Source organism: Panthera onca, chromosome A1, assembly GCF_046562875.1.
Source record: "Panthera onca isolate mPanOnc1 chromosome A1, mPanOnc1 haplotype 2, whole genome shotgun sequence".
NCBI lineage: Eukaryota > Metazoa > Chordata > Mammalia > Carnivora > Felidae > Panthera > Panthera onca.
Window position 1 is genome coordinate 205,324,389 of NC_138339.1, and position 15,736 is coordinate 205,340,124.

The 15,736-nt window shown below is 40.1% G+C and overlaps 1 protein-coding gene across 6 annotated transcripts in view; it reads left to right on the top strand.

Annotated features, from left to right (window-relative positions):
* Nucleotides 1-266: 266 nt before the first annotated feature.
* LOC132682007 (uncharacterized) overlaps nt 267-15,736 on the top strand; it is a 157,283-nt gene continuing 141,813 nt past the window's right edge. For 4 of the 6 annotated variants that reach the window (XR_013550091.2, XR_009611391.3, XR_013550094.2 and 1 more), the window contains exon 1: nt 267-1,110. The gene's annotated coding sequence lies outside the window, so the exon portion shown is untranslated. Of the gene's footprint in view, nt 1,111-7,102; nt 7,161-15,736 lie in introns of all 6 variants that reach the window. The other 2 variants (XM_078433024.2, XR_013550084.2) reach the window with 2 other exon arrangements.

Here is a 15,736-nt window from a genome sequence, read left to right on the forward strand (position 1 = left end):
TGTGGCCAAGAGCTTGATGATGAAATCTCAGAGGGAACCTGTTTTTGTCTGGGGCTTTGTCACAGGGCCATAGTCTAGGTATTCATGGTATCTAAATATGGTTTGTTCATACCGACTAGACCTGTTTTCTTCCCTGGGAAAACAGACAGCTATTGTTTAGGATGATATTTGAGTATTAGGCTTACAATTGAGCAGGATAATTCTTTTTTTTTTTAATTTTTCTTAACATCTATTTATTTTTGAGAGTCAGAGCACGAGTTGGGGAGGGGCGGGGAGCGGGGGAGAGACACAGAATCCAAAGCAGGCTCCAGGCTCTGAGCTGTCAGCACAGAGCGCAGGCGGGGCTTGAACTCACAGATCATGAGGTCATGACCTGCACCGAGATCGGCCACTTAACTGAGCTGCCCAGGCGCCCCTAGCAGGATAATTGTTTATTGCCTAAGACTTGTCCTGCCTTCCAGAACATTTAGCAGCACCCCTGACCACTCTCCTGTAGATGCCAGCAGCATTTCTCCGCTGCTCCCAGTTGTAGCTATCAAAAAATATCTCCAGACATTGCCAAATATCTTAGGGGGCGCAGAATCACTCCCTGCCCCACCCCTCGATCCTCCACCCGAAAACCAATAGGTTTAAAGGACTATTTCACAACATCCTGATGTTAGTGTTACGGAACCTGGCCTGGATCACCCGGCGGAAGAACCGAGCGGCACCTGCGATATGAAGGCAGGAGGGCGGGCTCAGAGATTACTCTCCAGAGATCTGAGTCCCGGGCGCAAGCAGAGGGAACACTTTATAGTCTGTTACTTCCGCATTCCGTATTAGTAGTAATTTGGCGGGCTTGGCAAGCGGGGTAGGAACAAGAACCCGGAAGGGGAGTTTTTAGTCAGGGACTGGCAATTCCCTATCAGTCCTGTCAGCCATCTTATAAGATTTTTCCCTACCATTAGTATATTTGGGTTTTCAGTCTCATTGGAGTTAACACATAGTAACAGTGTATTGCATATATAATTTGCAAAATGCTTTTCACTTAGAGCAGTATATTCAGTCTCCCAACAGCTCAAGACACATTTGTTGATCTTCTTTTCAGACTGAGAGACTTGCTGGGGGCAGGTAAGTGACAAACTCTTGAAGTGACAGTTGACAACTTTAAGGTGGGATTTCTGGGGCACTCATTTTGGCTTTGGCCCCCAGTTCCTGTGGTTCAGGTTGTCTAACGAAACTGTGCACTGGATTGCCTCTCTTATGCTAGTGCTGGAAGGGATCTTAGAGCTTTTCTGGTCCATCTTCCATTTTAGGAGAAAATTGAGTTGTAGAGGAAGGAATTAGGTGACTTGTCCAGATAACGAATGTGGTAAAGTCAGGACTTAAAGCCAAGCCCTGAACTTCCTAACCAGTGTTCTTTACATTAGGTACTGCTCGGTCAATAGTACAGAAATAAATGAAGAAACAAAGATACAAATAAATACATTTCAGGGTGTGTGTGTGTGTGCGCGCGTGCATGCTTTTGTGCTGATGAGGGTAGAGCTACTGGCTGTGTTATCCGGCGTTCAAAATGGTTGTGGCTGATCTCTGCCACTATTATTAGGCATCATATTTCTTCCTTGTAATGAATATCAGAGGGGGGCAGGTGGGAAGGTGATGGGAGAAGGGGAGCCCTTTAGGGAAAGACTAATTATTGTGCTTAGGAAGACAGCCTTTCTAGTAAACCTCTTTCCACACCCCAACTCCCTAACCCCTTTCCTTATTGTCGTTGAGAAATTGTCAAATCCTATAAACTCAAGGGGTGTGGTGAAGGTGCCGGATTGTTTGCCAGGCTGGGCTGTCTGAAAATCGGAATGCTCTATGCTAATAGCACTCTTGTCATGCACACTGATCCTTTGTTTCCGTGCCCCCAAAGTCTTTGCTATGCAAATCAAACCACAGGGGCACTTTAACATGTAAATCACATAATCTCCCTCACGTGGGATGAATTGACAGGATTTTAAACTCCTTGACTGTGGGGAAGCAATGAACGGTACTTATTTAACTGGCGTTATTGCACTGGGCACATCTCCTACACTGGGCTTTACTCGGTGGTGCCACCATGCCAGGGGAAAACTGGTGTGATTATTAACGTTGCTGTCAGAGGAACCAAAGGGCCTGAAACCTCAGAATTCTGACCCACCCCTCTGAGGAGGAAAATAAGACACTCCTCAGAAACGGTGCTCAATTCTGTGTCCCCCTTGAGGACGGGTTTTTCTTCTTTGATTAGTGAACGAACACTGACTCTTCCTGGGAATGGCTGTTTCCAGCCTGTTTCACAGGTAAAAGAGCCAAGGAGAGTTACAGGGACATTTCAGGCCTCTCAGCCGGGAGAGAGTCCAGGCGGAGGTAGGAAGCCAAACCCGCCTGGAGGCTCGGGAAGGCCTTGAATTCATGAGCTGCCTGCTGCAGACTTGACCTCTCGTTTGGGGCTAAGTCACTCCCAAGCCTCTTGCCAGTTTCCTCCCCAGTAAAACAGGGATAATGCTAGGGATAGAAGGAGCGGTGACCAGATCCTGCTTGTAATGACAGCTGAGCCGCCTGGACAAGATGTGCTTGTTCCAGAAATGAAGTGTGATTCCATTAAAATGTGTGATCTGTGGAAACAGCCTACCTTGTTTTGGAGTGTGTGATACTGGATTTATTTGTTGGAAACAAATTGATGAGAACAGTATTTTGCCCTCCAGCGTCAGTTTGCACTAGGCACAGTTAAAAGGCTACTTCTGCTTTTAATGGTGTAATGCTCTCCCTATGTGTGTTTGAAGGGTTTGACAATTGTAACATGCTCATTGCAGCCATTACCTGTGTGGCCGGCCCCACCTGGGCACTGTTCCAAGACTTCTTTTGAGCTTTTGGAACTCAATATACATTTTCTCTTAGAAACAATGGCTGTAAGGCTTCTTGGACGGTGGACAAAAATCGATCGGACCCAAATGTAGCTGAAATACTGTGCATTTGCAATTAAAACCTAGCAAGAAAAATTAGAGGCTAGTATTAGAAATTCCCTTTCTTTAAAAAGAAACCCACATAATCTAGTTAAACCTATCAAAGCACTGCGTTAGGTTTTGCAAACTGAACATCACAAGACCCTTGGCCTAAGCCACCTGCCTTAGACACTTTTGGAGGCGTGGAAACAGGAGTCTGTTGGAGCAGTCCCCTAACGCACCACCAGAATTTAGGAAGGGCTGCTCCTCACATTTTTGGAGAGGGTATGGTGAATGCTGTGTGGCACCATCCATTCCCCCCTTCTAGTCCAAGACACTCGTTCCCCAGATTCTGGGGGTGTCACTGCTGAGGTCTTACAGTTGAGCCCTCCCAGGGATTGCCCTCTGCCTATGGAGCTGCATTCCCTAAGGTCATGACCCTTTCCTGGAGCAGCCATCACCCAATACCATGTCAATTTCAGTCTAAAGCTCTGCCTCCCTGCCTTAATATGGGAAAACTCTGAAGGGTCATGCCAGCTCAGAGCTCCCGTAGTTTCTGCCTCTTTAGCAATTCAATACCCGTTCAGCTTCTTCCTCCACCCTAAACCTGTCTGCTTTGCTTCCTTGCACACATCAGTGGAAGGGCTGATAACTCATCAGAAGGAAAGAGGAGACCCTGTAAGGATATTAGCAGAATGAATACAGCATTAGAAATGATAATAGCTATTCTGGCAGGGTATGCATTTAATATCATTTCTATGTGAAATAGATCCAATGACTTGGCCAAAGCAACCACAGATCCTTACACAAAGACTGGTAAAGAATCTGGGTGAGTTGGTCCTTCCCACCTGCACTGTCTGATTTTCCTCCAGAGTTTCAGATGGGTTGAATGACACAGCTCTATCTGTGAAGCAATTGGGGAGTCTCCTTGCTTTCTCACGAAGATTCTCTTGATGAGTTCCAAGCCTGATATTTCTGAATAGGATATTCCAAGATTATTGATCACAGAAACATCTTTTTTCCAAATGACTTCTCGTTGTCAGCTGCAATGAGTAATGGTGCCAGGTTAAGGTGGGGGTTTTCCCACCTTGTCAACCTGAGGTTGGAGTCAGCATTATTCGTTCTGTAGCTCTAGTGCTCAGTTTTATCACTCTGAGCTTTTCCTTGTGCGCCAGATGCACATCACAAGAAATGGACAGTAAGAAAAGTATCGTAAAGATTTCTGAGAGCTAGCCATCTTCCCCAAATACTGAGACTAAGGTACGTCCGTCCAGCGAACAGTGGGCTCCCAAAAGCTGTTGAGTTTATAGTGCTATGGGAGGACTTTGGAGGCGGGTCAGGGCTCCTGAAGTCAAAGTGTAACTATCTGGCATGCTTGGGTGGCTGGAAGGATACACCTAAGAAACTGGCTGTCAGGGTCCATCAACTCTTGTTTTCAAAGTCTGTTTTCCTGAAGACCAAATGTGATGCAATGCTATTATGGGAGTTCACAAAACAATTTGAAGGCCAAAAAAAAGGAGAATTTGACCTGACATGCTTGGCAGACCCCTGAACAAAACATTATTTCATGCTCTGATGTTTAGCTATTGTTTTCCGGAAGGATGAAAAATGTAAAACGGTAGTGGTAATACTCATCCAAGGATCAGCAGCTTGCAGAAGGTGCAGGAATACACAGAATTGTTCTGGAGGCCAGACTGGATGGTTTAAACTTGATCTTCACAAATCCAGCACTGTGTTGGCTGGTCTGCAAGGGCTCAGTTTTAGGCGGCAACCTGAACGTAAACCTGAATTTTAGGGCAGAGATATATGGATTGCTTTAGAGAAAGGCTCTTTTACCATGTCAATAACAGATCATTAAAAAAACCCTCTGACTTGGAACCGTGGGCACACTGTGATGGTAAGATGAGGATTATAATATCCTCAGAAAAGGCCTAAACCCATCATTTATTAAACAAATGTCACTGCAGGCTAACCATGTAGTGCTGAGCAAATGTTTGAAAAACTGTAAAAATGGAAATTTCGTTCGAGATAATTTGCAAATTACATAAAACAAGTGATTCCAGTTATTATTAAATTTTAATATCTTAGGAATATTATAGCATCTTATGGATATCAGGATAAAATCCAAACTTCTGATGAAAGTTTATGAAAAAGACCTATTGTGACTCTGCCCCTGCTAGTCTTTTCATGTCCTGTGCCCTTCCCACTTTATAGTCTACTCAGTGTGCACCTGCTCTTCTTTTTCCCCCCCGGAAACCATCTCCACTCAATACCTTCCCCCAGCCCCTCTACCACCTCTCCCTTTGACTAGCTAACTCTTACTCATCCTTTAGAACTCATAGTAAATTTTGTTTTCTCTTAGTGGGGGCTTCTATGAACTCCTGAGATTGGGTTAGATCCTCTTATAACGCTCTGTTATTAGTCTGCTTGGGCTGCCATAACAAAACACCACAGACTCTGGCTTAAAGAACAGAAATTTATTTCCTCACAGTTATGGAGCCTGGAAGTTTCAAAATAAAGGTCTGCAGCCTTGGTTTCCAGTGATCTCTCTTACTGGCTTGTAGACAGCTGCCTTCTTGCTGTGTGCCCGCATGGTAAAAAGAGAGTGTGAGCTCTCCCAGTTATGTCACTTCATATAAGGACACTAATCCTATCAGATTAAGGCTCTACTCTTTTGACCTCATTTGGCCTTAATCACTTTCATAAAGGTCCTATCCCTGAATACAGTCACATTTGGGGTTGAGGCCTCACATGTGAATTTGGAAGAGACACAAACATTCAGTCCATAATGCCCATTATATTTCTTATTCAGAGCGCCACTCACATTATAGTTTGTATTTCTGGGAAAATGTAAATGCCCACTGACATAGAAAACCATGTGCCCTCTAAATAGTGCACTCATCATACTGTATTGCAATAGATTGTTGACTTGTCTGTATCCTTCACTAGAACTTAAGCTGTAGGCAGGCAGGATGATGCTTATCCTTTTTATGGCTGTCTTCCTAGTACTGATCAAAGAGCTTCATAAATATAGACAGTTGATGAACATTTACTGAGTAAAGGGCCTTAATAACAAACACAACAGAATCCCACCTGTTTGCAACATTCAATTCATTTACTTGGGGGCAGTTTATTTAATTGGATCATGGGTTCTGGTGCAAAGTCTTTAGCTACGCCCTTTTGTCCTATTGTTTTCCTTAAATAGATGTCTTTATCAGTTGCACTTTCTCTAAAATGTACTTTAACTACCTTCCTTCCTACAAGTTATTTCCTTTCAGATGTTATCTTCCTCCACCAGCTTTGTGCCTCACAGGTTCCAACTATCTTGACTTTTAATCCTGACTTTTCCAAATATTTCTGTGAAAGTTTTTATAGGTAGAAAGAGAGCCATAGAGGTTGAGACTTCTCCAAGCCATTTGGTAATGCAGAGACAGTGCTAAAACTGGAAGCTGGGAGAATTTTGAACATTGCAAGACAGAAGTATTCTCAATCCTTTGGAAATTTCTAGGCCTGCGTTTCTTACATGGGGAACCAGAAACAGAGTGGGCAGTACAGTGTACCGGAAAGAGCACTCAGCTAACTAGGGGCTATTTGAGTAATTACTACATACAAAGCACAGAACTACATGGAGGAGAGCTATAAAAAAAAAAAAAAAACAAAAAAAAAACCAAAAAAAAAAAACAACCCAGGAATCCTGGAGATTATAACCATTTGGAAGATGCACATTTATGAAAAGTTTGTCTTTGGTGCAAAGCAGGATTTGTAAGACTGAATAATTATCCAGGGAGCTAGAATCTTAGGAGTTAAAAGGAGGAAGATCACCCTGGGTGGGGGCTGTCCAGAGAAGAGTCATGTGTGAGGTAGAGCTAGATCTTTTGCTTGAAGGTAACAGAAAACAGAACCCAAACTTGTTGAGGCAATAAATAGAATTTTATTGGTTCATGTAACTGAAGATCTCAAAGTAGGTGGACTTCAGGCAAAGTTAGACCCAGGGTTCAATATAGTCATTGGGAGGCTGGTTTCTTTCTCTCTCTTCAGTCTGCCTGCCACAGTGTCAACTTTATTCTAAGGCTGTCCCCCCTCTTAGCTACACATCTTCTTGTACAGTTGTTTTAGCATTATCAATAACATTTTTGGGCTTCATTCTGTTTGTACAGTTCCTAGAGCTATGTATATCTCCAAATGAAAACCGGGAGCTAATGGAAAGGAATGAAGGTATGTTAAGGCAACAATCACATATTTGGGCTAAAGCACCTTGTTATTTTAAGAGTAAAATGCAAATTCTCTGGCATGGTTTCCGAGGCCATTAACCATGGGGTCTCTGTTTATCTTTTCGATTTCATCTTTCTGTCTTATATACACAGTATCTACTATGGTACTGGTGGTTTTGCAGTTCCACATTCATTTCATGCATTCTCATGAACTTCTCTTTTCTGGAATGACCTACATTCATTATCACCTCAATGAAGCCTTAATTAACCTTTTTTTCTGTTACTGGCAAGATTGCTGTGTATGGCTTCTCTGGTGGCACATTACACACCCCTAGGGTTGTCATCGCTCACATACACCGTGACATGAAGGTTGTCCCCTGGATTGTGGAGTGTAAAACCTTCAAAACTATATATGGTGGCCCTGGCCTGCTTTCCTTAATATCACACTGCATTCTAATGGTTTATTTAAGTGTCTACCTTCCTTCACATCTGTAAGCTTCATGAAGGTTGGCACTGTATCTTAATAGGATACCTATATTCCTTGCTTCTTCTACATCTATATTTTTCTTGTCTACCGCCTGCTAAAAACAGAAAAATATTTGTTGAATGAGTGAGTGAATAGTTATAATTTTTGAGTGCTAAGTTACTTCTTTTAAGTTCATTTAACTATTACACCATTCTTAAGAGGTAGGTATTATTTCCCTTATTTTGCAGCTGAGGAAACGGAGGCTCAGAGAAGTTTGGTCATTTGTCCAGAGTCACACAGCTGGTAAAACAACAGAGCTGAGTCCCTCTCTGTTTCCCTGTTTCTCTTTCTCTCAAGGCAGTGTTTTCCCATTGTGGTGAATGGTGGACATAAAGTTTCAGCACTGAGAATGATCATGTCTTGTTCAGGTGCTTTATGTGGTGGGAAGACTAATCACACAATTTACCTCATGGAGTTCCCAGGATTAAGTGAGATTATCTCTGTGTCTGTGCTCTGAAGCACAGAGGTACATAACACTATGCAAATATAAGGTATTATTTTATACTGATAGCTTGGTATTAATAGCTTCCAACTTCATAATTAGCTTAGGATGCATGTTTTAATATTTTTATGGATGCACAAATGGAATCTTGAAATACATTTGCAGATCAGCATTGTGGCCCCAAAGGGAGGCAAGGCAGCCTAATTTTATGGCCCATATACAGGGCTAAGACCAAGAAGCCTTGCAAGAAGTCTTCCTTTGCTGTTAGTTCTCATTAGCTGAATTCAAATTCCAGTGGTGATAATACATAATTCTTCAGCTGCATATAGATTCTGCCTCTATAAAAAAAAAAATCTATAAATGTAATCATCTCTCCCTTGTCAGCTAATGTAACACTATAGTAACTATAAAACAGTTTTCTTTAGGTTCTTTTGTGCGATTTGTTCCTCCTGGCATGGATGGGGATATGAGCAGCATTTTGTTTCAATAGAGCCTTTCTGTAGCTTTTAACCAGTTACAAAGGGTGTCTGTCTGTACCTGGATACAATTCGGCAACAGAAATCAAATAGGCTTTTAAGCCTTGAAAGAAAGAAAAGTAGAAGGCCAGTGGCAAATATTTCATCGTTTTGTGGGGCAAATATTATATATCTGGGAAAAAGATTTTTTTTTAAGTATATAATTTAGGAGTGTCTAAAGGAGTTTTGTTAGGTCAATTGTGTATCAGAAATTTAGAGGGAAGGGCTTACAGATCTTTAAATGGCCCCCAGATAAGGTGAGCCTAATCTATTGTAAATTATACTTCCCACTCTCTGATCTGGGAGAAAAGGCTTTCTGTCTCCTTTTTAGTATTTAAAATCTGAAATAATATAGACCTGACTACCCAGGAGTCTGCCTCTTGGCCTGGTGCTTTGTCACCACAATTGAGATGGGCAGGTTGGAGGCGGCGTGTCCCCCAGCGTAATTCATGAGAGCAAGAGGCAGTGCTGTCTGCGTTTTTTCCAGAGGCTGGCTGTAACTATACTCCCCTTGAGTTTCTGCCAAGGCACATCACTAAATAAGAAGGAGGTAAAATAAGGATAAGATTTAACTGCTTCTTTCCAGGGAAGCTTGGAGACAGTCTCACTTCCTTTTTTAAAGTTGGAGGCAATTTTATTTGTTTAGGCAAATCCTATGGGAAATGAATAAATAAAGTACCAACTGACATGCTTCAGTGGGCTGAAAATAGATCCCAGTACATGATTTCTTTTTTATTTATCAGCCATATGTATTTATCCCAGGTTTCCTTCTCACAGGCTCCCAGATTGGGAGAATCAGAGAAAGTGATAGCTAGCAAGCACAGATCTTTTTTAGTTTGTTTGTTTTGGGGGTTACCTCCCAAACTTTTTACTTGGAAAAAATTTCAAGCCTACAGAATAGTTGAAAGACTAATACGAACGTTTTGCACATTTGCTTTTTCTGTCACTCTCTCTCCTTTTTGCCTAAAGTATGAAAGTAAACTTCATGCAGAATCATGATAGCTCATCTCTAAATACCTCAGCATACACCCTGTCATGATCATACCCAAGGAACTTAACACTGATGCAATAATATGTTGTAACATACAGTCCACATGCAAATTTCCCCCAATTGTCCCAATAATGTCCTTTATAGCTATTCTTTTGTTGAATTCAAGATCCAGAGAAGGAGCACACAATATATTTAGTTATCTTGTCTCTCTGGTCTCTGTTCATGCAGAACAGCCCCCCTGCCTATTTTATCAATTACAACATTAATATTTTTGAAGATTCCAGGGCAGATGCCCTATAGAAAGTCACACAATTTGGAAGTATCTGGTAAATTCTCATCAAGTGTGTTGTCACACTACCGTGTTCAAAAACTACTTTTCTGCATGGTTATATAATCAAGTTGATATGTAGTTAAGTTCATTTGTTTCTGTCTGTCTGTATTCAATATTAGCCTTTGCCTTTGGTCTATTTTTTTAATTTAAATTTAATTCTTAGATATGTAAAACATTTACATGGCTCAAAAGGCAAAACTACATTAAAAATATCTACCAACAGAAGTCTTCTTCCTATTTCTATCTTTCCTCCTAATCCCCATCCACCTCTTATGAGTAACTATTTTCATTAGTTTCTGGTTTCTCTTTCCTATATTTCATTTTGTAAAAATAAGCAAATAAGTTGCATATATATGCATATGTTTATATGTATGTGTATATATATATGTGTGTGTGTATAGATATATATTTCTGATTTTCTGTCTTATGATAAAGGTTTTATATAAAATATAATGCAATATATATTACAATATTCTTTTGCATTTGCTTTTTTTCATTTAATGTATTATAAAAATCTGTTCATATCACTTCATAGAAGTATTTCTCATTCTTTTCATAAATGCATAGTACTTGATTATGTCAATGAGTTTTCTGTGATTTTTTGATATTTTGCTATTATAAATAAAGCTTTGACAAGTAACCTTGAACCTATATTGTGTCATGCTTTTTGGAGGTGTACTTATAGGTATGATGTTGAATGCTCATGTAGTTTTGTTATATGCTTCAGATTTCTCTTCTAGGATTGCATTATTCTGCATGTTCACATAGAATGAATGAGCATATCTGGCACATTTTCTTACCATATCCTCATAACAACCTTCTCAGGAAGATGCTTTCATTCCCCCCATTTTATACTTAGGAGTGTAAGGCTCAAAGAGCTTGACAAACACCTCCAGGTTCACATGTCTAGGAAATGGCACAGCTAGGATTTATACCCAGGCTCATGCAACAAACTATCTCACTGTACCATGTGTTGCCTGCATTAAGCTACATGAATCTTAATTTTGTGACTTGATAAGATTAATAGGAAATCATTCATTTTAGAAATGGTGTTCTTGAAAATATCAAGGAATACTGGGGAATCAAGAGAACTTACAATCTCAAGGAATGTTGGAGAAGTAAGAGAATAATCTGCATGTTCCTTAAGGTGGTTGGTGTTCAATCAAAGTTTCTAGGTATGAGCTAAAAATTGTAACCTAGTGAGTTTAGCCATGATAGCAAGAGTCTCTTAAAGATTAGAAGCTTCAGGAAGGCCCGTCTGTGGAGACAAGGATCTATATCTATATCTGAGGATATAGGATGCCATGTCTAATATTAAGACAGAGGATTCTGGTAGGAGGAAGACAAGGGATCAGAGACAAACATAATCAGCTCAGGATTTTAGACAGGTTCCAGCAGAGAGTGAGAGAATAGACCAGAAACCTGAAGAGAATCTAGGGACCAAACTTAGATGATCAAGATGATCAAGATGGAGGAGAAACCTCCCAAGGTAGGAAGAATGAGGCTATCTAAGGACTCATCCCTAGGTAGATAACGAGCAAATAAATGATGTCAGGTACAGATCAAGGCTCTGATCCAGGGAAATGAAGTAGAGGGTAGTTAGCATGTTTAGAGAAGGCCTCTCCAAGGAGGTATCCTTTGAGGTCAGACATGAATGATGAGAAGCAGTTGGTCTTCTAAAGATTTGGGGGAAACCATCCTCCCAATAGAGGGAATAGCAAATGTAAGTGTTCTGAGGGGGAAATTAGCCTTGCAAGTCGTGGAACATAAAGACTGGTATGGCTATAATACATTAAATAAGACACTGACAACTTATGAAGTGGGGGCCTTGTCAGGGTAAAAGAGTTTGGAGTTTTTCTCAGTGTATCCAGGCAGGATTAGGGGAGGCAAGTTCCAATAGACTTCTGGAATGAGTTGTATTTTAGTCATTAGAGAATGTATTTAAATTCAATTCTATGAGGTATGATGAGTTCCAAGGAGATAGAAACAGAAATAAGTGCTATTGATTGCCATTTATTTATTTATCTTTAACTCAGAGTTCTTTTTCTTAAAGCAGCCTATAAAATGAGGCTGAACATGAAGTTTGGCCAGCAGTGTGGGCTAAAGGACATTTACACAAACATAAATACACTGCTATTCACATTTACCACCTCCAGATGATTCATTAAGAGATGCATACTCTTCACATTCAAGTAGGAATAACTATTTGTTTCAGGGATATATGCATAGTAAACATATTTCATTTCATGGAAAGAAGTAAGAATTTAAAAGGATCCTGTAATGTGCCACACGGGAAGCTCAGAATGTATGCCACTGATGAATTTGAATAGATAGTACCACATTTCCATCCCGTTCATCAAATCTTCATATTTTTGTGAAATCAGGTAACAGAAAACTTCTTTTGATTATATTCCTCAGTTTGCACTCAGTATTTTTATAGATTCCTGAAATCAAGGAAGTTTGTAACATTAAGAAATCAAACTAAGTTAAAGACATAAATCCTTCAGAAATAAATAATGAAAAAAGTTAATGAAATGAATGACAGTAAATATACTTAAAAAGTCATGATAGGTACATCAAAACTAAAGATAATTTAGTACCAAGTCAACTTATATATAAAAAAAAAACATAATATTTAACATTAAAGCAAAATTGTAATTAGCCAAGTAAAAATTCAGCAAGAACATTAAAATATATAAATATGTTTTGCACATCCTAATTATCTTCCTTTCTTAGGCTGACCTATAAGATACATCGAAGATTCAGGTATTTAAAAATAGGTATTTGATATCATGTAGACGAAAATGTAGACATTTGACTGAATTTTCTATTTTTAGTTGGCTACTTAAAATCATGGAAATAGCCTGAGCCACCTTTAAATTAGGCACAGATAATTTTCCTTGTAAGTAACATATAATGTGATGAAACCTGAGGAGTGACCATACAATCAGGTAAAAATTGTAGCTATCATAGATAGATGTATTTATTTATTTATTTTTAAAAAGTTTTTTTTTTTTTTTTTTTTAAGGTTTATTCATTTTCCAGAGACAGAACGTGAGTGGGGAGGGACAGAGAGGGAGGGAGACACAGAATCCGAAGCAGGCTCCAGGCTCTAAGCTGTCAGCACAGAGCCCGATGCGGGGCTCAAACTCACCCACAGTGAGATCATGACCTGAGCCCAAGTCAGACGCTCAACCAACTGAGCCACCCAGGAGCCCCAGTCATAGATTTATTTAATAAGCAATTTTTAAAAGGTCTTTTTTGTGGCAATGAATCTGGTAGGTAGGTGTGGTTGGTGGAAATACCCACTGAGACAAGAAAAATATTCCAAGTTATTTTCAAAGTATTTAAATGTAAGCAAAGGATACAGCTTATTGTATATCGATGGCCTTCTATATAGAAGTATAATAACCCTCAGGGTTAGAACGAATATTTGCTGCTCCTCGAATCCTCCTAAGGATGTTCAGTGGCTTCTGACAGCATGTAACTAGGTTAAGGATTAAGCTCTTCCAAGAAGCTTCCTCCATTTTTGGAGAGATTCCCTCTTGGCCTCTACTACATCTATGGAGACTCTGGCTCCCTGTCTTCTCTCTCCCCAGTACAGCATATTCCAGAGTGTTGCTGTGAGATGGGCTGAACCATAGGTCAGCTTCCCAAATATCCCGTTCCCTTAATAGGTCTATTCCTACAGGCGGTTACTAGGTCTTTTGAAAAACAATGATCAGACCTACAAAATGGCAAAGTCAGTTCAAGACTATAAAATGCTGTCAGTCTAACTGGCTGAAGCCTAATGAAACCCAGGGTCTAAGTTACAAGTTTAGATCTGGTGTCTTGGTGGGCAATAGGTAATCATTCTTTTTTTTTTTTTTTAATTTTATTTTTTTAATTTACGTCCAAATTAGTTAGCATATAGTGCAACGACTTCAGGAGTAGATTCCTTAAAGCTCCTTACCCATTTAGCCCATCCCCCCTCCCACAACCCCTCCAGTAACCCTCTGTTTGTTCTGTATGTTTAAGAGTCTCTTATGTTTTGTCCCCCTCCCTGTTTTTATATTATTTTTGCTTCCCATCCCTTATGTTCATCTGTTCTTTGTCTTAAAGTCCTCATATGAGTGAAGTCATATGATATTTGTCTTTCTGTGACTGACTAATTTTGCTTAGCATAATACCCTCTAGTTCCATCCACGTAGTGCAGATAGCAAGATTTCATTCTTTTTGATTGCTGAGTAATACTCCATTTTGTGTGTGTGTATGTGTGTGTGTGTATTACATATACATATACATTACGTATTACATTCCATATACATATATATGTATATTTTATATATATATATATATATATATATATATATATATATATATATATACCACATCTTCTTTATCCATTCATCCATCAGTGGACATTTGGTCTTTTTCCATACTTTGGCCATTGTTGATAGTGCTGCTATAGTGCATGTGTCGCTTCGGAGCAGCACACCTGTATCAGCAGGGAATCATTCTTGAGGAAGGCAGTGCTAAGACTAAAATGATATTTGAAAAAAAAAATACGACCTCTGTAGAGTGACTTGGAGATGGGAGAAACAGAAGAGAGGGAGAATAAGTGATAATGATGATACATATAGTTCTGTCTACCTATCTCTACTATCTTTGGTTTCACCAATTTTCTCTGCTATGTTGTGAGGCTGACTCAAGAACCTTCTATAGGTGTTGTTTCAGAGAGGTAAGAAGCTAGGAGAAACAGTTGATAGCACACAGGTACAAGCATGTGTCTGTTTCCAAAGGGCTAGCAGTCATGAGTGGAAAGATCAGATGTGGTGACCAGTGTTTCTTTGAAAGAGAGCTATGAACAGTAGTCATGGAGATCAAAGTTATTTGAGAAATGCCCATGTCTAATGGGATGGTAAAAAACATGTTTGTGGCACAAGATTATTCATAGAAGGGATCCTGGAATAGAGTCTGAAGAGGAATCCAAGAAGGCTGCATAATGTATACATATCACTCAGAGTTCAGTCTAGAGGTAAAAAACACACTTGTTATTTTAATAGAACAAAAAATGGAAACAAAGAATTGTTTGAGATCTATTGTTAACAGGTACTGAAGAAAGGAAAAGACAAAACGAGAACAGTAAGCACAACCCTGGGGGTGTAGAGAGAAGGAAGGGGTTGCCATTATTAAATGCTAAGTGGCTTGGAGGAAGGGCTGGGCAGAGCTGCTGTCTCTGAGGGTTGTGGCATGTCTGGGTGCTTTGAGTGTTGCAAACTGCAGTCAACTACTATACTGGGACAAACAGCTACTGTCAGGATGAAGAAGGGTTGCTAGAGTAACACAAAGAGGAAAGTAAAGCAATGACAGAAAACCAAAAGGGCAATAGGATGCAAACAGGAAGGAACAGTCTCCCTCCAGAGCCCCCTTGTGGCAGAGCTGAACAGGCAGCCACTGGCAAACGCAAAGGAATATTTTTATTATTTAAAAAAAATTTTTTTACTGTTTATTTATGAAGAGAGAGACAAAGTGTGAGTGGGGGAGGGGCAGAGAGAGAGAGGGAGACACAGAATCTGAAGCAGGCTCCAGGCTCTGAGCTGTCAGCACAGAGCCAGATGTGGGGTTGGAACTCGTGAGGGGTTAGACCATGACCTGAGCCAAAGTCGGACACTTAACTGATTGAGCCACCCAGGCGCCCCAAAGGAACATTTTTAGAGTCTCAGCCTTAGTATTACCAAACAGTATAGAATAGGTTTTGATGTGGAGAGACAATAGTCTAATAACAAGGAAATT